The sequence below is a fragment of the Felis catus genome, chromosome E1 (genome assembly GCF_018350175.1).
Source record: "Felis catus isolate Fca126 chromosome E1, F.catus_Fca126_mat1.0, whole genome shotgun sequence".
Classification (NCBI taxonomy): Eukaryota; Metazoa; Chordata; class Mammalia; order Carnivora; family Felidae; genus Felis; species Felis catus.
Window position 1 is genome coordinate 24,384,795 of NC_058381.1, and position 21,660 is coordinate 24,406,454.

General features: G+C 44.8%; 1 long non-coding RNA gene across 1 annotated transcript in view; it reads right to left on the reverse strand.

Annotated features, from left to right (window-relative positions):
- Positions 1-203: 203 nt before the first annotated feature.
- LOC123381954 overlaps positions 204-21,660 on the reverse strand; it is a 44,101-nt gene continuing 22,644 nt past the window's right edge. Inside the window, exon 3 of the long non-coding RNA XR_006589608.1 lies at positions 204-793. This is a non-coding gene — a long non-coding RNA (uncharacterized LOC123381954). The remainder of the gene's footprint in view (positions 794-21,660) is intronic.

The following is a 21,660-nucleotide window of genomic DNA, read 5'->3' on the forward strand; positions in this document are numbered from 1 at the left end:
GGTGCTGAGCCCTGGGGCCCCCTTTGTCCCCATCCTATCACCAGTTTTCCAGGAAGTTTGGAGTCTCCTCCTGCCCTCCCCCACCCACCAGGGTGAAGGTTTGTGGGGAATGTTCTCCCGCAGAACTCGGCACGAAATAAATTCCATTCTTACTCTGCAAATGACACTGCACATAAATATTCAGTAAATTAGCAGCACGCTTTTATAGATTTATCAGTCATTGCAGGCACAAAATGACAGGCAATGTTGTAGCTGAAATATTAATGCTGACAAATTAATGATTTCTGAGTAAATGATGTCATTTTTGCACCGTTTCATTAAAATTTACTCACTTCTGCTTCATTTCTGGACCTAAAAAAAATTAACATCATTTCTTTCTCTCTTTCTTCTTTCTTTTTAGTGTGGGATCGGTTCCTAAACCTGAGAGGGACATCAATTTTCCCCAGCAGCACCCCGGAAATGGAGGTGGGAGCAGGGCAGGGCTAGCCTCCCCTCCCCCAAGCCCTGGGAAGGTACTGAGGAAAGACCCCATGGGTCCCAGAGCGAGTTCCTGGGACTCTGCCATTAGTCTAGCTGAATGGAACACAGCAAAGTGTTTTCTCTGGGTTGAGTCTGGAGTGAGGGGGTGGGGGCCATAGGGGAAAGTGGGGAGAGGTCTTGGGGGGGGGAGGTGGGGACAGAAGGAGGAGGAAGTCCTTACCTTATCCCCTTTGGAAACTGAGCACCTCCATCGCCCCCCATCTCACATGGCCTCCTCTCTTGGCATACATTTGGGGAATAATTCCCGCGACTTCTGAAGTAGAAAAAGGAGAAAATACCAATTGTGTAAATATGTCCAACCTGCCCTTCACCCAAGGCTCTTGGGATGAACAGATTTGAGTCCAAATCCTAATGGAACCACTTATGCACAGTGTGACCTTGGGCGAGTATCCTTGCCTCTCTGAGCCTCAGTTTTCTTTTCTCCTCACTGGGTTCTTGGGAAGATTAAATGGGATGATGTGTACAGGGCCCTACACGGGGAGAGGTTCCCCAGGAGGGTGAGGGAACTACGTAGAGAGGGGCTACGCCGACAGCAGCAGCCTGGCCCCAGCGCCAGGCTCCAGGGTGACCTTGCCTGGCTCTGTGGGGGTGGGAGCCCGCGCCGCTGCCCGCCCGCCTGGGTCTGAAAGACGCGGCCAAATGCAAACAAACCCGTGGCCCCGCCTGCACAGCGGGAACGGAGGGCGGTGAGGCCGGCAGAGGCCAGGCGGACACAAAGAAAGGCGAGGGAGGCGAGCTCGTGGGCACCGGAGCCAGCCCAGCCTATCCGGTGATCTCCGGGCTAATTCGTGTCAGGGCCGGTCTCCTATCTCCTGCCCGGCTCTCCGGCCGCTGATAAAATTGAAGTGGAAATGAAGTTGGATGCTCGGGGAGGATCTGCGCCCCACGGGGTGGGGGTGGCTCTCTCCGCCCGGGCAGCTGCTTCCTCGCTGGCTGCCCTTGGCGCTGCCCTTGGCCAGGCGGGAGGGATGAGGACGCGGGGCGAGGTGGGAGGGACGCCCCCACAGAGGCCCCTAACCAGCGGCTGATGACCACGTCCTGTCCTGGTTACTATTCACCCAGCAATGGTAGTGGGGTAGAAATAGCACGCACGTTTATCCAGTGCTTATGTGCCGGGTTCAATGCCAGGTGCTTTAAATGAATTATTCCCTTACTTAGCGCCGCCCCCCCCCCCCCGAACTGGAGGTGGATCTAGAGATCGTCCCCATTTTCACGGGTGCACACACGGAGTCTCTGCTGGTCCAGAGACTGCTAACAGAGTGGCGACATTCGCACGCAGGCATGACCCACACCTGAGCGCTCCACGCGATCTCGCTGGATCTTCACTTACCAGCAGCGCCCCAAGTCGTGGCAAGCACACAGAAGCAGGACAGAGGCAGAGTGCTGGCTGTTGTGCACACCTGTTATGAGGCAGGCCTTCTAGCCATTATCTCCCTTGAACTCTCAGCCTTGACACTATCAGCCCCAGGTGAGGAAGCTGAGGCTGAGGCCAGTGCCAAGGAATGAAGCATGGCCACTGGGAATCAGGGAATGCGCTGTCAGCCTCCTGAGTTGTCTTTCTGACCCCAGATCAGCTCAGGATGAAGTCTGTGCTGCACTGTACTTTTTGGGAAGAGGACGGTAGCAGCCTGGAGGTAATAGTTGTCTTTTACAATGCAACTCAGCTATTATTCACGTATGTGCATTCCTATCCCTATTTTATAATGCAACTAAGTTATTATTCATGTGTATTCCTACACATTGGCCCTGCCTACCTCACCCCTACCACAGCCTGCCTGCTTCCACCTCTCTCTGGCTCCAGCCACACTGCCAGCTTTGGGCTCTCAATGCCTCCAGAGCCCCCAGCTACTTTCTCTCCTAAGACCTTCACACATTCTCTTCCCTCAGCATGGAATGCTCTTCTCCTGGGCCGCTATTTCATCTTTCCAGTCTTACCATCTTTCAATAATCCTTTTAATGGTATTGATACACACTGATATACCAAAATGTATCGACTATATTTTTTAAATTGGATATAATACAGTTACCCAACTCAAACAACTCATATGGACTGCAGTGGCTCTGAACTCCCAGCCCTGTAGTTTGGTGCCTCTGGGGCAGTTGGATGGGGCCTTTCTGTGGTCAACAAAGGACAAGAGGCTAGCTCCATAAAACATTCAACTAGATTTTGTGTCTGCCTAGCTGTGCACCTAGCTTAATTCTCTGGTCCTCAATTTCTGCTTTCCCAGTAGTTGCTTCTCCAGAGGACATTTCTCTTTTTTAGGGGTCTAAGTGCATTGCAAAGTAGTTGCTTTCTAATAGGGTTTACGTGAAGGAGCCTCTACCTGGAGCTAGAAAAGTACCTGAGTCCTGGCTCTGTCACTAATTGTATAACGTTGGACAAGTTTCCTCCCCTCTCTGAACCTCAGTTTCCAAGTCTGGAAAAATGGGTATAAAAATAGTAACATCTGCCTCACAGGTAAGTAGCACAGATATAGGTAAAATAGCAGTGAGATTGTGTGTGTGTGATCTTGACATCTCATTCCTGGATCTCTAGGATTCAACACAGTGCCCAACCTAGTAAGGGCTCAAAAACTGTTGAATTAAATACTTTTGATCTTTTGTTAATTTATCAAAGCAGTATTTTCTGGGAAATTTTTTAGAGTTTTATAAATTATAAAAACAACAACACAACATTAAATACAAGTTTGAGAAGAGAAAAAAAATTATCTGGACTCCCACCACTATACGTTGAGACTTATTTTCATTTTTGCTTATTCTTTCCCAGTCTTTGGTTTGTTTCCCCCAGTCTTTGTTTTTATGCCTGAATAGTTTACATTGCTGCAAACATAGCATGTGTTTAGTGGTTTTTTTTCCATTTCACATTATCTCAAACATTTGTATACTTTCTGCATTTTCATAATGATGTTTTTAATGGCACAGAGTAGATGTACAAAATTTATACATTTTCACAGTCACATATGGAACTGTTACCAAAATTGAACATATTTTAGATCACAGAGGAAGTCTCAAAACGTTCCAGAGAATCAACACTATCTAGGACATGTTTTCAGACCACAATGCGAGAAAATTAGAAAACCACAGAAAGAGAGCTAACAATATCTTCTATCTCTTGAAACTACAAGCCAAACTTCAAAATAATTCATAAAGAGTAAATTGATGAACATTAATTAAATATTTAGAATTAAATGATAGTGAAAGGATGAATGATTCTGAGCCACTATACTTTTTTTTCAAGTTTGTTTATTTTGAGAGAGAGAGAGACAGACAAAGAGAGCGAGTGGGGGAGGAGCAGAGAGAGAGGGAGAGAGAGGGAGAGAGAATCCCAAGCAGGCTTCACACTGTCAGTACGAAGCCTGATGCGGGGCTCAAACCCACAAACTGTGAGATCATGACCCAAGCTGAAACCAAGAGTCAGACACTCAACTGACTGAGCCACCCATGCTCCCCTGAACCACTATAAATGCAAGTTGGAACTGAGCATGCATGTAAACGGGTAGGAGCCAGGGCTTCTCACTGTGGGTAGTGGGAGGTTACAAATAAACAAGGGGTTGAGGCTAGAATGATCCATGTGGTAGTGGTTTAGAGTTGAAGATAATCAGAATGAAGTTACATTTAGTTTAATGTAAATGCAGATGGTTACATATGGAATTTTATAGGGATAAGTGTGCTCACGTGGGTTAGTATACACACATATTTCCTTGCTCTGCCAGCTGAGAGAGCCTGGAAGGAATGACCCCAGTAGCAACGGTCACACCTGGCACCCAGATTTTAGTTTCTAACACCATTCTTCAATAAAAGGAACCAGGGTTCCTTGGAGAAATGGTTGATTCTAGAGCTGGGGCGGGAAATATATGATGATCCTAGAGCATTTTGTAGTGCCAGAAAGTAAGAAAGTAACCAAATAGGAAACAACTCACATGGATGGAGAGTGTCCAGGAGCCAACGGAGCCAACTGAGAGCTCCAGTGGCCAAAGCTGGAACAATTTGAGCAACAAAATAAATAACAGTATTGAATTATAACCCAAAGTAAACAAATATCCACGAGTCCATACTGGTATAAAGGATTGAATCAATAGGAAAAATAAACATATCTCCTATGCAGAAAAATTCCAAATAATTTATGTAGATGCTCTGCCCTCCAGGAGGTGGAGCTTAATTCCTTACTCCTTAAGTGTGGGCTGTATATAGTGACTTTCTTCCAAAGAATATGGAAAGGAAGAAAAAAGGGTTACTTCATGGTGAAGAAATATGACAACACTACTTCAGCCTGGTGGTCAAGGTCAACATCAGCAGTGATAAGTCATGTTGATAGTATGCATTTTGGTATGATATGATGAGAATGGCCTTTTGCCTCTTAGGTCAACCTGTCAAAAACCCATACCCCAGTCTAATCATGAGGTAAACATCAGATTAATCCCAGTTGAGTAACATTTTACAAAATGCATGACTAATACTCCTTAAAACTGTTAAGATCATGAAAAACAAGGAGAGCCTGAGAAGCTGTCACAGACAAATAGAGTCTCAGGAGACATGATGATTTAGGTAATGTGGTGTACTGGATGGGATCCTGGAGCAGAAAAAGGACATTAGGTAAAAACTAAGGAAAGCTGAATAAAATATGAGCTTCAGTTAATAATAATATATCAATATTGGTCCATCAATTGTGAAAATGTACCATACTAATATAAAATAATGATATAGGGGAATTTGGGTGTGGGGTGTATGGGAACATTCTAGGTACATCTTCACAATTTTTCCATGAATCTAACACTATTCTAACATTACAAGTTTATTTAAGAATGATAATGAAAGTACTAGGTAAATTTTGTAATGAGCAGTTAAAGCAGTATTTCGAGGGAAATTTATAAACTTAAATGCATGTTTCACAGTCAGTAGTGCTGTTCACCAGATATTTCCAGTGCTTTGGCTGGACTTTGATAGGACTATACTTCCTGGTCTTTTTAGGCTACATGAGGGCAATGAACTGTGAGATAAAGTGATTTGTGTCACTTCCAGTAGGGAACATTTAATCACTGGCATAAGACCATCCAGTGATCTCTTTCTCTCTGCTATTTATTGCAACCACCAATATTTCAGATATCAGCTGCTCCCCTAGCTGGTGGTCCAGAGCAAGCATGGCATAGGGCAGAGCCCCTAGACAGCTTGTGATGGATCAGCAGTATGAGAAAGAGATAAGCCTTTACTCTATTAAACTGCTGGGATTTTGCTGGGTATTACAGAAGCATAATTTAGCTTATCTTGATACTGCATGTATGTATGTATGTATGTATGTATGTATGTATGTATGTATTTTGAGAGAGAGCACGTATAAGCACACAAGTGGGGGAGGGGCAGAGAGGAGAGACAGAATCCCAAGTAGGCTCCACATCACCAGCTCAGAGCCCGCTGCGGGGCCTGAACTCACAAACCATGAGATCATGAGTTGGACACTTAACTGACTGCACCACCCAGGCGCCCCCTGATATTGAATGTATTTAAAAATATGTAGCAGGTAGGTTGCTTTCAGCTATTAAGTAACAGAAAACCCAGTTCAAATTATTCTAAACTATAAAGGACATTTATTATCTCTATAACAAGATGTTCTGAGGCAGGATTAGTTAATTCAAAGGCTCAGTGATGTTCTTTCTGCTCTGCCATCTTCAGTTGTAAGTTTATTGTTTAAGCCACCAAGTTTTGAGGTAATTTATAAAGCAGCAATGGATAACTAATGAACAGTACATAAGGATAAGACACTTGGGGCCATGGTAGCCATTTGCCAACATGAAGGGAACTAACATAAAACTGTGACACTGGCCAAGGTTTGTGATGGAGATGTTAGCTGTCCACCAAAATTCAATCTCTCCTTTTTGCATGGTAATAGAGTGGTAGTTAGGCACATGGCAGGCCAGCTGGGCACTACATTTTCCAGTCCTTTTTGCAGTTAGGTGAGGCTGTGAGAATGTTTGGCCAATGGAACCTGAGCATAAGTAATATGTTCCCCCTTCTGGGCTAGAATTCTTAAAACAGCGGGAGTATTTTTTCTCTGTGTTCTTTCTTTGTCCTTCCTGCAGACTGGAACCCAAATGTAGCAGTGACCTAGATTTCAACAGAGAATGGTTACGCCCCAGGATGGAAAAACATGGGTTCCTGAATGGATCCATGGAGCAGAGCTCACCTTGGACTATTATGTGCATAAAATATAAACTTCGTTCTTTAAGTCTTTGTTGGAACTTCTACTATAGCTGCTTGTTTTTTTCTTTTAATCCTAATTAACACTGGCATGGATAAATAAACCAATAAATCAGAATAGAGAGCCCAGGAACATGTTCATATCTACGTATGGGAACATGGCATATGTTAGAGATAGATTAGTGGGGGAATCACTAACCACTAGGGAAAAGAAAGACTCTTTAACAATAGAGCAATGACACATCATTCACAAAACTAACATGTAGATGTTTTAGGGGTGCCTGGCTGGTTCAGTCAGTAGAGTGTACGACTCTTGACCTTGGGGTTGTGAGCTTGAGCCCTAAGTTGGGTGTAAAGGTTACTTTAAAAATAAAATAAAATGAAGTAAAATAAAATGTAGATGTTTTAGTGACCCAAATGGAAAAAAATTAGAGGAAAATATTTTTCATAACCCAAGATAGAGAAAGACTTCCCAAGCAAAGAAGATACAATAAGAATAATCTATAAAGTATAGATTTACTTAACTTTATTAAAATTACATCTTGTCTAAGGCAAAATATAAGTAAGATTAAAAAGCAGGCAATTTACTGGGAGATATTTGCAATATATATCTATTAGAATGTATAAAGAACTCCCATAATCTGTAAGAAAAAGTCAAAGACCCCAACAGAAAAGCAGGAAACAGTATAAACAGACAGTTCACAGAAGAGGATATTCAAATGGCCACTACAGCCACGAAAAGAAAAATGAGATACCATTTTTCACCCATCAGATTAGAAAATTAAGAGGCCTAGTAATATAAAGTGTTGAGGAGGATGTGAGGAAAATAACGTGTATACATGGCTGGTTGAGGTGTAAATTTTGCCAGAGAGCAAACAAGTAACATCTAATAACGTTGAAAATTGCACATACCCTATGACCTATTCAGAAAATTCAATTTCTAGGTATGTTTCCTGGAGAAATTCTGGCATATGTATACACTGGATATATACTACAATACTGTCTACATGGGGCCAAATACTGGAAACAAAAAAAATAAATATAGGGGAGTGAACTGATGACATATGTTTTATGATATTATACAACAGTTTAAGAGGAATGAGTTAGATCTATACATATGCACATGGATAGTTTTAAATAATGCAATACTGGGTGTATAAAAAGAAGATTCAGAATGATTTGGAAAATATACTACTTATATGCATTTCTGAGTACATATGAATGCATAGCAACATTTTTTTAAATGGAAGGAGTCACCCCAGGCTCAGAATAATGGTTCCTTCTTGGAGAAAGGGTATAGATAGAACTGGGAATGGCAGTTAGAAGGGACCTCACCCCTGTAATGTGTCGTTTACTTAAAAGAGAAGCAAGCAAATATGGTGAACTATTAAATGTATCAGTCAGGGTCCAATCGGGAGATGGGAACTACACAGGGAAAATTTAATATAAAAAAATTAACTAGGAGAGCCTGGGTGGCTCAGTCGGTTAAGCGTCCGACTTCAGCTCAGCTCATGATCTCACAGTTTGTAAGTTCAAGCCCCACATTGGGCTCCGTGCTGACAGCTCAGAGCCTAGAGCCTGCTTTGGCTTTTGTGTCTTATTCTCTCTCTACCCCTCCCCCATGTGTGCTCTTTCTGTCTCTCAAAAATAAATAAAAATGTAAAAAAAAATTTTTTTTAATTAACTAGTGAAGTGTGGTTAAGTTCTAAGAGGAGTAAATGCACCTCTGAAGGAATAGACATGGGAGGGGCACCTGGGTGGCTCACTCAGACATCTGATTCTTGGTTTCAGCTCAGGTCATGATCTCACGGTTAGTGGGTTTGAGCCCCATGTCAGGCTCTGTGCTGACGGCATGGAGCCTGCTTGGGATTCTCTGTCTCCCCTCTCTCTGCCCCCTCCCTACTCACGCTATCTCTGTCTTTCTCAAAATAAATAAATAAACTTAAAAAAAATAAAGGAAAAAACATGGGGAGCAGCTGCTATGTCCAGGGCTAAGAAAGAGTACCCAAGGATGAAACACACTTGGAAAAGGACACCCACACCTAAGACTGAGATTCAGGCCTGAGGGAGGGTGTGGCTTTGGACCCCACAGAGAAGTCCACTGAGGTGCTTGAGCCAGAGCTGGACAATAGCCAGCAGGCTCTAGCTGGCAGGAACCTGTCCATAGGAGTGCTACTGTAACTCACGGGGGTATGGGGTGAGCAACACAGGGTCTCCCATTTGCTTATGGCAGTTGGGAGCAAGAATTACATACAGGAGCCAGGAAAAGAAGCCCCCCCCCCCCGCCCCTTCTACCCACTATGCCATGCAGTGTCCTTCATGCCCTCTCCTCACAAAGCTTTACATTGTGTTGGCTGATAAAAGACTTCTCTATGTACAGGGTCCAGCTCCAGTATCACAAAGCAGGGCAAAGAATAGTAGATTGGGAGCTGAGAGGCAATACACTGATACCACACTAGTTATGGATAGGGGGAATATACATGTTGGTTATACTAATCTTCATGTATTTCTTTATAGTTTGGGGACCTCAAAATAAAAATATTAAATGACTGCAAGTTAAAATTTTTTAAACAAAATTTTACCAGTGATGGAATAAAAATTTCTTCCAAAACACTAGGGAAGAAAGGTAAAAGGGGAAGTGGAGATTAGATCAGAATCCTTGAAAGGAAGAATAAAAACTAACTGGGAGGTAAAACCAAGAGACATTTGTTTTTGCCAAAGGAATTCTTTGCCTTCAGTCTGTCAAGAAGACCGAATCACCTAAATACCAAAAAACAAACAAACAAAAACAAAAACCCCCCAAACCAAAAAAACCAAACAACAGTAACAACAACAATAACAACAACCTCCAAAACGAAACAAAACAAAAACGTGAATGGGTAAAACCTCCTTATCAAAAACCTAAAGATTGAGTCAAAACTAAAAGTATATGTGGTTTGTAAGGGATAACCCTAAAACAGGTGTGGCTGGGTGGCTCAGTCAGTTAAGCATCTGATTCTTGGTTTCAGCTCAGGATATCATCTCCTGGTTTTGTGGGTTCGAGCCCTGTAGCCGGCTCTGCGTTGATAGTGCTGTGGAGGCTACTTGGGATTCTCTCCCTCTCCCTCTCTTTCTTCCCCTCCCCCACTCATGCTGTCTCTCTCTCTAAATAAATAAATAAACTTAAAAATTTTAAAGAAAATTAGATAAACCTAAAACAAAGAAAAAATTTAAGAGTACAAGCATGAGTTTTCCATGACAATTCTATCCTACCTGGTGCCCCTTCTTCCTTCACTACCTATCAAAATCCTAATAGATATACGTATGCATCTGTACACATCTGAAGTCTCTCTTGAAGAATAAGCAAGAACCTGCTAACATTGGCTGCCTCCAGATAGGAACGTTGGGTGACAAAGGAAAGAGGGTGGGAGGGAGACTTTTCACTGTCTACCTTTCTGGACCTTTTGAATTGTAGATCGTATGTACATATATCCTTATTTAAAAACAAAAAGCCAAAAAAAAAAAAACACCCCTAAAAACCAAAACCTTATGATCTTTAAGACAGAGCTGCTCCCTTTCCTCGAAAAAATTAAAAATAGAATTACCATATGATCCAGCAATTTCACTTCTGATTATACAATCAAAAAATTGAGGGGCACTTGGGTGGCTCAGTCAGTTGAGCATCTGACTTTGGCTCAGGTCATGATCTCACAGTTTGTGGGTTCGCGTCTCCCCCTCTCTCTGCCCCTCCCCTGCTCATGCTCTGTCTCTCTCTGTCTCAAAAATAAAATAAAAACATTAAAAAATTTTTAACAAAAATGGAAAGTTGGGTCTCAAAGAAATACTTGTACACTGAGGCTCACAGCAGCCTTATTCACAATAGCTGAAACGTGGAAGCAACCCAAGTGTTCATCAACAGATGAAGAGATAAGCAAAATGTGGAGCATCCATACAAGGGAATATCATTCAGCCTTAAAAAGGAAAGAAATACGGACACTGCTACAACATGGGTGAACCTGGAGGCCGTTGTGCTGAGTGAAACAAACAAGTCACAAAAAGACAAGTACTTAGACAAGTGTGATTCCACCTAAAGGAAGTACTTAGAGTGGTCAAGGTCACTACAAGAGAGCTACTTTCTGGAGACAGAAAGTAGATGGTGGTTGCTGGGAGCTGGGAGGAGGTTGGAAGAGCTTTTAATAGGTGTGGAGTTTCAGTTTTGCAAGATGAAAAGAGTTCCAGAGATGGCTGGTGGCAATGGCAGCATGAAATCATGAATGTACTTACTACTGCTGAACTGTACACTTATATATTATTAAGATATTAATTTTGTTATGTGTATCTTACCACAATTTTAAAAAAATTGGGGTAGGGGTGCCTGGGTGGCTCAGTTGGTTAAGCAGCCAACTTTGGCTCAGGTCATGATCTCGAGATTCGTGAATTCGGGCCCCGCGTCGGGCTCTGTGCTGACAGCTCGGAGCCTGGAGCCTGCTTTGGATTCTGTGTCTCCCCCTCTCCCTGCCCTCCCCAGCTTGTGCTCTCTCTCTCTCTCTCTCAAAAATAAATAAACGTTAAAACATTTTTAAAAATTGGGGTAGCTGCCACTTTCCAAGAGGCCCTCTGTACCTGAGCACTCCCCAAAGCTCCCCTCTCCGACCCTGTGTCACTCTTATGAGAGTCCAGCTCACCCCTAGGTGTGTTGGTCTCCTGTGCACAACCACGGACTCAGATTCTTGAGGACAGGGCCTCTGTTTTTGTTTTTTAACTCCATACTCTTGGTGGCAAAGTGCTTACTGGGTACTTGATGGTATTACCACATTTTGCTTCCTGGGTTAAGTCTACCTTTGGAGAGCATTCTTTTTTTTTTTTAATTTTTTTAGATGTTTTTATTTATTTTTGAGACAGAGAGAGACAGAGCATGAGCAGGGGAGGGGCAGAGAGAGAGAGAGGGAGACACAGAAACTGAAGCAGGCTCCAGGCTCTGAGCTGTCAGCACAGAGCCTGACATGTGGCTCAAACTCACAGACTGTGAGATCATGACCTGAGCTGAAGTTGGATGCTTAACCGACTGAGCCACCCAGGCACCCCTGGAGAGCATTTTATGGGGGTCTGGAAACAGGAACACTATCAACTCAGCAGTATGGTGGAAAAAGTCAGACTTTGGAGTCAGCCAACTGGAAATAGGGTGCCAGCTTAGCCATGGTGTCTGCAGGCCAGTGAATACACTGTCCTGAACCTCAGTTTTCCTCTCAAAAATGGGATAATAATGTGTGATAAAAATAATGTGGGTCATTCTTATCTGTGTTCTACATTGTAAGAGCTTCTGGATGGAGGGTGTGTCTCTTTTCTGCCCATGCTTTCCCCTGTTTCTGTCAAACAGCAGAGAACAGAACTCTGTTAAGGGAACAGAATGCTTGGTATTATTTTTTTCCCCTTCTATACTTTTTTTCTTTTGAGATAATTGTAGACTGACATGCAACTGTAGGAAATGATACTGAGAGGTCTCATTGTACCTTTCATCCAGTTTCCCCCAATGGTAATACCTTAATTGATATTAATATTGATAGTACGATATCCCAAATGGGAAATTGTCATTGGTACAATCCATTGACCCTATGCAGATTTCACCAGTTTTGCATGCACATGTATATGTATTTAGTTCTGTGCAGTTTTATTCCCTATGCATATCTGTAGATCCCTCATGCTACCCTTTTATAGCCAGAGCCCTTAGTTCTTTTCAAGGGCTTCTGTTTCAGAAGGACATTTATCCCATGGATCACTGAGGTTCTTTCAAACTTTCCAATCTACCCAACCCTATTACCCCATTTACCTTTTTTCCTCTCCCACACATTAAAAGTCCCTTGGAGAGTTGGAACAAGTTACAGGTGCATCAGAGAATCCCCTACTTATCTCCACTAGAGCATGTCCTCATGTCCCTTGGGGGCCTCTGGACTCTCCCCAGAGTGGAGAGCTCTGAGTAGCAAGTCTCTCCTGTCTTCAGACATGCACAAAACCCACCCATTCCTGCCTCTCTGTGACTGTGCTACTGAAGAGAAACACCATGTTTGTTACGTGATTGGAAGGGACGGTTGGCTCCCAAGGGCTGGATTTACCACCTGGTTTAGTGTGGCCCTGTGGTTTAGTCTGGGCCAGCTCCCACGTCTCCTGAGTCACCTTTCTGTCTCTGAGTAGGGGTCCTCCTTGGAGCTGCAATGCCCAGCTTTGGGTCCTTTCCTCTTCATGAGACAACACAGCCCTTGGGTATTGGGAACATGCCAAGGGAGCAGCTGGTAGGATCAGGGATCTACAGCCATGTTCCCACCAAGGGGACTTGTATTCCCTAAAGTGTTCCCCACCAAAGATGCCTCTTCCTTTGTCCCATGGAGGTCCACTTCTCAGATATGTACTGGGATCCCTTAAGGCATCAATAATACTGGTGATCTAAACTCCCTGAGCCTCAGTCTCCCCCTCTGTAAAATGGAACCAATAAGCCCTCACAGGGCTCTCTCAGTGCTTAAGATAACTCTGCAGTAGGCCCAGAGCCTTGGTGCTGTGTGCTCAATGAAAGGGTTGTTAGCTGTCATCCTATTTGTTATGCTTCTGCATTCCTGAGTCACCTCTATGCATGTCACTCCCCTGGGGATGGATCTGCCACCCTCCTCTTACCATATTTTTCTCTAGATTAATTGCCCTAAGAGTTGAGTTTCTCTCTTCCAAGGGCGGGAGTAGAAGCCAAAACAGGTGGTGTGTAATCAGGGACTTAAAATGACGCAACCATCCCCTGGCTGCCTACCCTGTTTCCCAGGCCATCTAAACCACTTCCAATTTTATAGGATTAACTCGCTTGCTCAGACTCCCAATGAAACCCAAGGTGTCTCTCTCTCTCTCTCTCTCTCTCTCTCTCTCTCTCTCTCTCTCTCTCTTTCTCTCACTCTCTTCCAGGGCCCAGGACAGAATAACTCAGAGCTTCCCCCTGGGAAAAGGGAGGATGAATAGTGGAAGACAGAGCTCAGATCTTGCTTCTTTTCTTCCTGGCCCCTTGCCACCCCCAGCCCTGCTGCCACCCCATGAAACCCGGCACCCCAGGGTGTCCCTGGGGTGGGTGTGGACCCGGCTGGCCCGTCTCTCTTTACAGGCAGGCAGGATTTGGCTAATAAGAACCAGCTGTGTTGTTGGTGGGTTTTACTTGCCCCCTCCCCTGCCCTTGCTCTGATAGCTGTGAGAAACTGATGACAACCTGTTTGACCTCTGACCTCCGAACTTGACCCACTGCTAATACCTCCAGCTGCTGATTGCCGCGGAGCCCTTTGTCTCCGGCTGTTTGGGAGCCAAGACAGACAAATGATTTCTATTTGTCCTCTGGTGCCACGGATGGAGCTGATCGATAGGAACTGCGAATGATGTCAAGGATTTGTCACCACAGCTTATGAATGACAAAAACGCTTCTCGCCACCCCCCTACCCCTTCCCCAAAGAAACACCTTTTGGGGGGAAAAGACTGAAAGGCAGAGAAGGCATATCGATTTTTTTTTCTTTCTTAAATAGCAGCTAGAGCCACAAAAGAAAGGCAGCACTTTTCTGTGCTAAAATGCTGCAAAAAGCTTCCCAGAGAACGAACCAGTGATTAGATCAGCTATTGCACGTAAGTACCACAGGCCACCACCCGTCCACAACTGCTCCATTTTGTCTGCTGTGGCTGTTCCAACTCCCTCATCTCTAAGTGTCCCGACTCCAGTGGGGGCACTTGGCTCTCTGGCTTGGTCATCTGCCTCCAGCTCGGTGCCCATATCATCCCTCACCTTCTTTCTGTCCTCACCCTGGTCTAGGAGTCTGAGCCAGCACCCACTCCTCCTCATTCAGACATCATCAGTCTTTGAAACTGGATCCTTATTTGCAAAAGTGAAGGCAGGGATGGGGGGCAGTGATAGCAATGACTAGAGACACACAACTTGGGGGAGACCTCCATGCAGCAGCAGACGCAGGTTTCAGGGGAGTCTAGGGAGGTAGCCCATCCCTCTGGAGAGCCAGAAGGTTCCACAGCAGGTGAGGAAGCAGGGAGGCTCCTACCCTTCACCACGACATCTGACCTCTTACTGCAAGCCTGCTCTGTGCTAGGGCCAGGACCCCAGGGTGAGTGAGAGCTGCCTGCTCAACCCTGGGAAGCTGGCCTCTAGTATAGCCAAGCAACCATGATGGTCAGTGAAGTGAATGCTGGGGCAGGGAGGACAGGAAGTAGGAAACCTGCCCCCAGCTGGGGGTGGTGATGGGGGGTGAAGTGGTTGGGCTTCCTAGAATAAGGAACATCCTTGTTGAGTTTGGACAGATGGGCAGCAATAGAAAGCAAGCTGCTGCATTCCAGCTGTAAAGACCAAGGACCTCCTAGCTGTTGGGGGTGGAATCTTTGGGTAATGCTCTGTGGGAGACCAATTTTGTGTGGGAGCCTCCAGAGCGAGTGGCTCTTGCAGTAATGACTCAGAGATTTCAGTTTTCTCATCTGTGATGTGGACACAGCAATGGAATCTGCCTCACAGGGCTGTTGAGAATATTACACGGGATAATCCATGTCAGACATTTATACCATCTTGCAGCATATGATGGCTGTTCTTGATTTATTATTATTATTTTAGCTGTTATTATTTGAAGACTTGCTTCCAATCTGGGTATTCGACAGTCAGGTGGGTTGAATGAGGGTAGATATGGACACCCCCCTGCCTCCCACATACCCTGACTAGAGCCAGGATCTGGGTATAGTCGGGAAACCGAAGAAGGGGTCCTGGCAGGACAGGGTCTCTGACCAAGTGGAGAGCATGGCTCTGGAGAATACCAGAATGACCTCTGTCCCCAAGCATGGGCGCTGGATATAAACAGTGAGGAAAGCCTGCTCTTGGGTAAGGCTTGGACAGAGTAGCTACATAAATGCAAGGCAACTTAGGCCCTCACTATTGATCGCTTGGACTACTACAGCAGCTGCTTACCTGGTCTCATGTCTCTCCCAACCATCATCTGTACCATCATCAGAAATAACTTCCAAACTCAAAATCTGATCATGATACTTCTCTGTTTGAATCCCTCCAGTGGCTCCCCATTATCTTCAGGTTAAAGTCCCACCTCATCCTATCATCTCCCTATTTTGCAATCACTTGTTCTATATTATGGTAACCATACATCCTGTATGGTCTCACTACCAGGCCTTTGCTTAAGCTGGTCCCTCTGCCTGAAATGCCCCCTTTATCTCCATTCTAGGGAGATTTTTGTCTCTTTCTCCATATCTTTCCACAGCACATTATACTTCTATTTTAACACCTAAGGCCCTTGATCAGAATCATGTATCTCCTGCCTAGACCAAGGGCTTCTGGGGGCCAGGAACTATTCTGTGCCAGGACCCTTCCCACCAGCTGGCTGTATTGAATAGACTAGCTGGAAGAAACTTGAAGCATAAAGCAAACTTAGGAATTAGTGGGGGATGCTGGGACAGGAGTATGGATACTGCGTTCTGACAAACAAAAGATAATGGTAGGCAAAGGACTTTAGTTTCCAGATTGATCAAAATATGAGGTTACTAAAGTCATGGTTATTGCTATCGGTGACTCCCAAATGGCTGCTTAGTTTAAAATTTTAAAAACACTGAAAATGGGACAGACTCACTGTAGAAAATTCAAGCAATGTGGAAAAGTATAAAAAAGAGAGTAAGATTCTTGTAAAATCCCCTTGTATTGATTAGGACTATTCTTCTACAAGAGATAGAAAACCCAGCTCAAACTGGCTTAAGCATAAGGCGATTATTGGCTCCAGGGGCTAAGGAGTCAGGGGTGGGGCTGGCTTCAGATGACCTCTGGACCTTCTCTCTCTCTCTCTCTCTCTCTCTCTCTCTCTCTCTCTCTCTCCCCCCCCCCCCCCGCTTTGTTCCCCCGCATCCTTTGGCTCTCCTCCAAGCTGCCTTTATACACAGGCTTCCTCTTTATGGTTCCAAGGTGGCTGCAACTATTCCAAATCTCACATTTCTCAGCTTTGAGTCCAGCGGAGAAGAAAGACTGTCTATGGCAGATTGTCTTTTCCATAGGAGGCCACAATATTTCCTATCTCACATGCCCTTCTGCAATGTGACCTTGCACTTTCCCATCAAGAGGTGGAGTCTAATGCCCCTCCCCTATGGTTCTGAGCTGGCTTTAATGACTCCCTTGTAACCAATAGAATGTGACAGAAATGATGCCAATATGGTTTCTGAGGCTAAGTCAGAAGCAGCTTTATAGCTTTTGCCTTCATCACTTGAAATACTCTCTAGATTCTCCCTTCTTGAAGACATTCCCCCTTGGAACCTGGCTGCCATGCTGTGAAAAGCCCAAGCCATGTGCAGCCCACAAGTTGGTGCTCTGGTCAACACTTCCAGCTAATCCCAGACTTCACGTCACCCCAGGAGTCAGACCTGTAAGTGAAGAACTCTCCAAATGACTCCAGCTGTTCAAGTCACCTACAACTTCCCAGCTGAGAGTGCAGACTTTGTGGGAGCACAGAGGAGCGGTTCCAGTTGTGCACTCTCCAAATTCCTAACAAAAGAATGTGTTACAAAATGCATGTTGTTTTATACCAGTAAGTTTTATTATGTAATGGTGTTTTCTCAGGAGCTCCAGAATAATCCATGTTGGTTTGGGTCCCTGTGGTTAATCCCCTTGATCCTATACAAGGAGCATAGCTAGTCATTCAGAACTTAGGGTGAATCAATTCCACCAGAATGAGAAGAGGGGTGAGCGGCAAGCCCAGTGGGTCACTGGTTACCCAAAGTCACAAACCACAGAACCCACTATTCCTACTGCCCAGTAACTGGTGAACATCCTTTCAGACACCTTCCTGGGACTATGTGCACATGTAGGCATAAAATTCAGCATTAAGCACATTCTACATGATATTTCGTAACTTTTTTTAATTTAATGGATAATGGGGCTCTTTTGATATCAGTGGACACAGATGTCTGCCATCATTTTTAATGGCTGCATGAGATTCCATTATATGATGAACCATAATTGATTTAATTAATTCTGTATTGGTGGATCGTTATGTAATCCCCCCCTTCTTTTTGCTATTATGAACAGTGTGAGATAAACATCACTGCACATACATCCTCGGGCACATCTTCCAGTATTTCCTTAGGATAAATTCCAAGAATTCTAATTGTGGGTTCTAAGGTTATGAACATTTTTAAGGCTTGCCAAGGGCATCTAAATTGCCTTCCAGAAATGTATCTCTATATACTCCTATTGTCTCATCGATGGGGCATGAGGATGGCCATTTCACTACACCTTTATTGGGATATTTGCCAATTAGAAAAGTGGAAAAAAGTGATTCCTCACTGCTGCTTTAATTTGAATTTCTTTGATTCCAAGTGAGGTCAAGCACCTTCTCATATGCATTTTGACTACTTCTACTTCCTCTTTTGTAATATTGCCTGTTCAAGCCCTTTGACCAATTTTTTAATTGCAGCAAATATTTTGTTATTGATTTATAATAATATAATAATATAATATATATATTATATATATATAATATAATAATTGTTGTCTCTCCTTTAAGTATGTAGGGTGTCCACCCTTAAAACAAGGTAAGCAAAGTCTCCAAACAAGGCACAGTATAAGCCCTTCAGAAGCAGTTGGCACCTGGCAAGACTGTTAACTTTAACTGCTCTTGTCAGAGGGGATCAGCTGCCTAACAAAGAAACCAGGGCTGGGAACAGAAGGGCCGACAGAATTGTCCATCCTGGACACAGGTTCAAATGCATCTATTGGAAGGGGGCAGGAGATATCCTAGGAATCTCAATGCTGAAGAAGTACATGAAGGGCAGATTAGGGAGGAGAGAGGCAGAGAAAACCAGGAGACCAGGGACTGTGACCCTTATAAATATTGCTCCTGCAGCAGGGCCATCCCAATGTGGAGCAGCTATCTCTGGTTGGTTCTTGATCCAGGGGCCAGGTGGGAGCATGGGCCACCTGGAGGGGCAGTGTCAAAGGTAGGAGGCCCTTAGAGCCCGCCAAGCTTAGAGAGGCATTTATAAGTAACCAGAGGAGTATAAAGGTGACTTGGCCTGGGAGGGGGGGAACTGAGGGAGTCAGGTCATTGCCAAGGAAACAGGACTAAGTATTCAGTCTGAAGGTCAAGGCAAGGAACCTGTAGTGGACACTATGCCTAAATCCTCTTGGCTGCTATGAGTTCTAGCTGCTAATAGCTCTTAGCTGCCCCCATCTCTGGAGCATCACCGTTGGCAAATGAGAGCTGCCTCCCCTGAGAGATTACACATGCCTGGGCAGCTCACAACCAATGAGTGACTGAGGAGGGGGATTAGTCTCTGCTGCAGGAGATGGTGGGGGATACTGCTGGTGGCTGCCCCTTCTCAAACCAAAGCCCAAATTCTCTTTGGGTCATTACTCCTTCCCTATCCCCTGGGTGGTTTGATGAGACTGTACCACCCCAAGCTTCAAGAATGGGCTCTGGATTAATTCAATCTTTGCGTCTCCTCACCCTTACCTCCAGCCACAGTGAGTGACTCAAGGATGAGCATATAAACGAATCAGAGCCGATGAAATGTGGGGACTTCTGGGAAAGGGAAGTTCTCTCTTTTCCACTCTAGTGGGTTGGTATCTGTCCTAGTGCAGAACAGCTATTTCTACCACCTTATGGAGCTGAAGAATGGAGACAACCATGGGCAACCGGACTGAGAGATAGATTCTGGTGATGTCACTTGGGCCCTGGATCAAACTGCACCCAATGCCAGACCTATACCTAAATTCTATTCCATTATGAGAGCCAATAACTCCCCATTTTCTGAAGCCAGTTTAAGGAGGTCTTTCTGTTACTGGCAACCAAGGGTTCTAACAGACATATATGGTGTGTGATGAAGGGTTAACGTGGAACTAAAGGAACCCAGCAAGCCCACACAAGTTAAAGCCAGAAGAATAGCCCCTAATCTGTCTTCCTTCACTTCTATTATAGGCATCCTGCTCCACCCCAGGGTCTGCCATGTTCACCAGGGGATTTTGGCCAATGAGGCCAGGCCAGAGCAAGGCCAGCACCGTTATCAGTCAGCGTTAGTGGCCGTTTCCTTCCACTGTGGTTTTCAGTCTCTCTACCTCCCTCCAGGGAATTCATCCAAGGAATCAAAGGGAGTCCATTCTAGGCAAGGAGAAACAAAGCCCTTTCAAAGTCCACATTAAGTAAGTGGTGAGGGAGCTTCCTTCCTCAGGTGGTGAGGTTGGGCCAGAGGGACTAAATGAGATACAACTTGAGGAGCTCATGGTCCAGGGCAGGAGATAATACGCACAGAAACACAAGTCAAAAGGTGGTAAGAGTCACAAAAGAAAAACTAAGTTGCAAGTTGAAAAAAAGATGGGGGCACCTGGGTGGCTCAGTCAGTTAAACGTCCGATTTCGGCCCAGGTCATGATCTTGTGGTTCATGAGTTTGAGCCCTGCATTGGGCTCTGTGCTGACAGCTCAGAGCATGGAGCCTGCTTCTGATTCTGTGTCTTTCTCTCTCTCTGCCCTTGCCCTGCTTGTGCTCTGTCTCCCTCTCTCTCAAAAATAAAAATAAACATTAAAAAATTAAAAAGAAAAAAGAAATAAAGAAAAGATCAATGCCAGAGAATGAGCAGGTGGGCATTCCAGGTAAAGGGAACAGCAAAGAGAAAGGTGTGGGGGTTAGGAAGCCTCTGTGAAGGCACAAAGTACAAAAAGGGGAGTTTTGTGATCGCACTTAGAAGGGTAGGTTAGGGCTAAATGATGAGAGCCTGCTTGGGGCTCTACGCCTGTTGGGGAGAAGGGATCGAAGGATTCTCTGGAGAGAAGTAACATGAACAGATCTGTGCTGCATAAACACTACTCTGCCAGCAGCAAGGAGGAAGCATGAGACTGGATGGGGCTGGGGACAGTGTACCAGTTGGGAGGCAGTTATAATGGTCCAGATGCATGCTGATGAAACTAAGGTGGGGACAGTGGGAAGAGGTACCCCATATATGTTCCCCTGGGGACATACAGGTGCCTTGTAACTGGTGCCTCCTAACTTAGCCAACCCATTCCCTGAATGGTCAGACTGGCTTTGGCCACCTGTTCCCATTGCCCAGTGACGTGGGCTACATTAACGTAGGCATCATTAACCTAAGCCGTGAACTCACTCTCCCTCCTAACACATCTGGCCGGACAGAGACCCCTCCTCCAGTTCTACTCCCCTTCCAGGGGATGAAGAAACTGGGCTTCCAGCCCAACTGAGCATTTTGTTCCCTGCAAGAAATGCCACAGACACACACCTGTCACCATCATTATACAACACTGCCCACTAGGACCATACTCATGTACCCAAATCACAAGGTATCACAGAAGCAGCCCTGGACTAGGAGTCAAAAGGCATGGGTGCAGGTCCAACTCTGCTGTTCATGACCTCTGCAACTTTCAGCAAACCACTTACACTCTCTGAGCCTCATCTTTTCATCTATGAAATGGAGATAAAATGCCTTCTTTCCAGGATTTCTCTGTGGACTAAAAGAGATAATGTATATGAACATCTTCTGTAAATTTTTGAAGTTCTGCTTAAATGTGGAATTCTGTGTACATTTTCACCCATCCCACCAACCTCTGTTGAGTTATGACCCTACCAGGGGCTGGGGAGTGCACAAGCCTCTGCAATTCCACGTTCGTGATCCTATTCCAGCCTTCACTCACCCTGTGATGGGGAAAAACTTTGCTTGAAACACAAGCTATGTTCACATCCTGAGTGTGACAAATGGGAAAATGGCCTAAATTAAAGAAGGAAAGATTTTTATCAGAACTAACTTCCCAATGGAGGAGGCTGGTTGGTTCCTGGAAATCTTCCCAGAAGAAGAGAATCAATTAAGTACTTTGCCCAGAGTAGACACCAAATAAATTGTTGAGTGGAATTGACTCTGTCATAGTAGCCAAGAGACAGGAAAATGAATC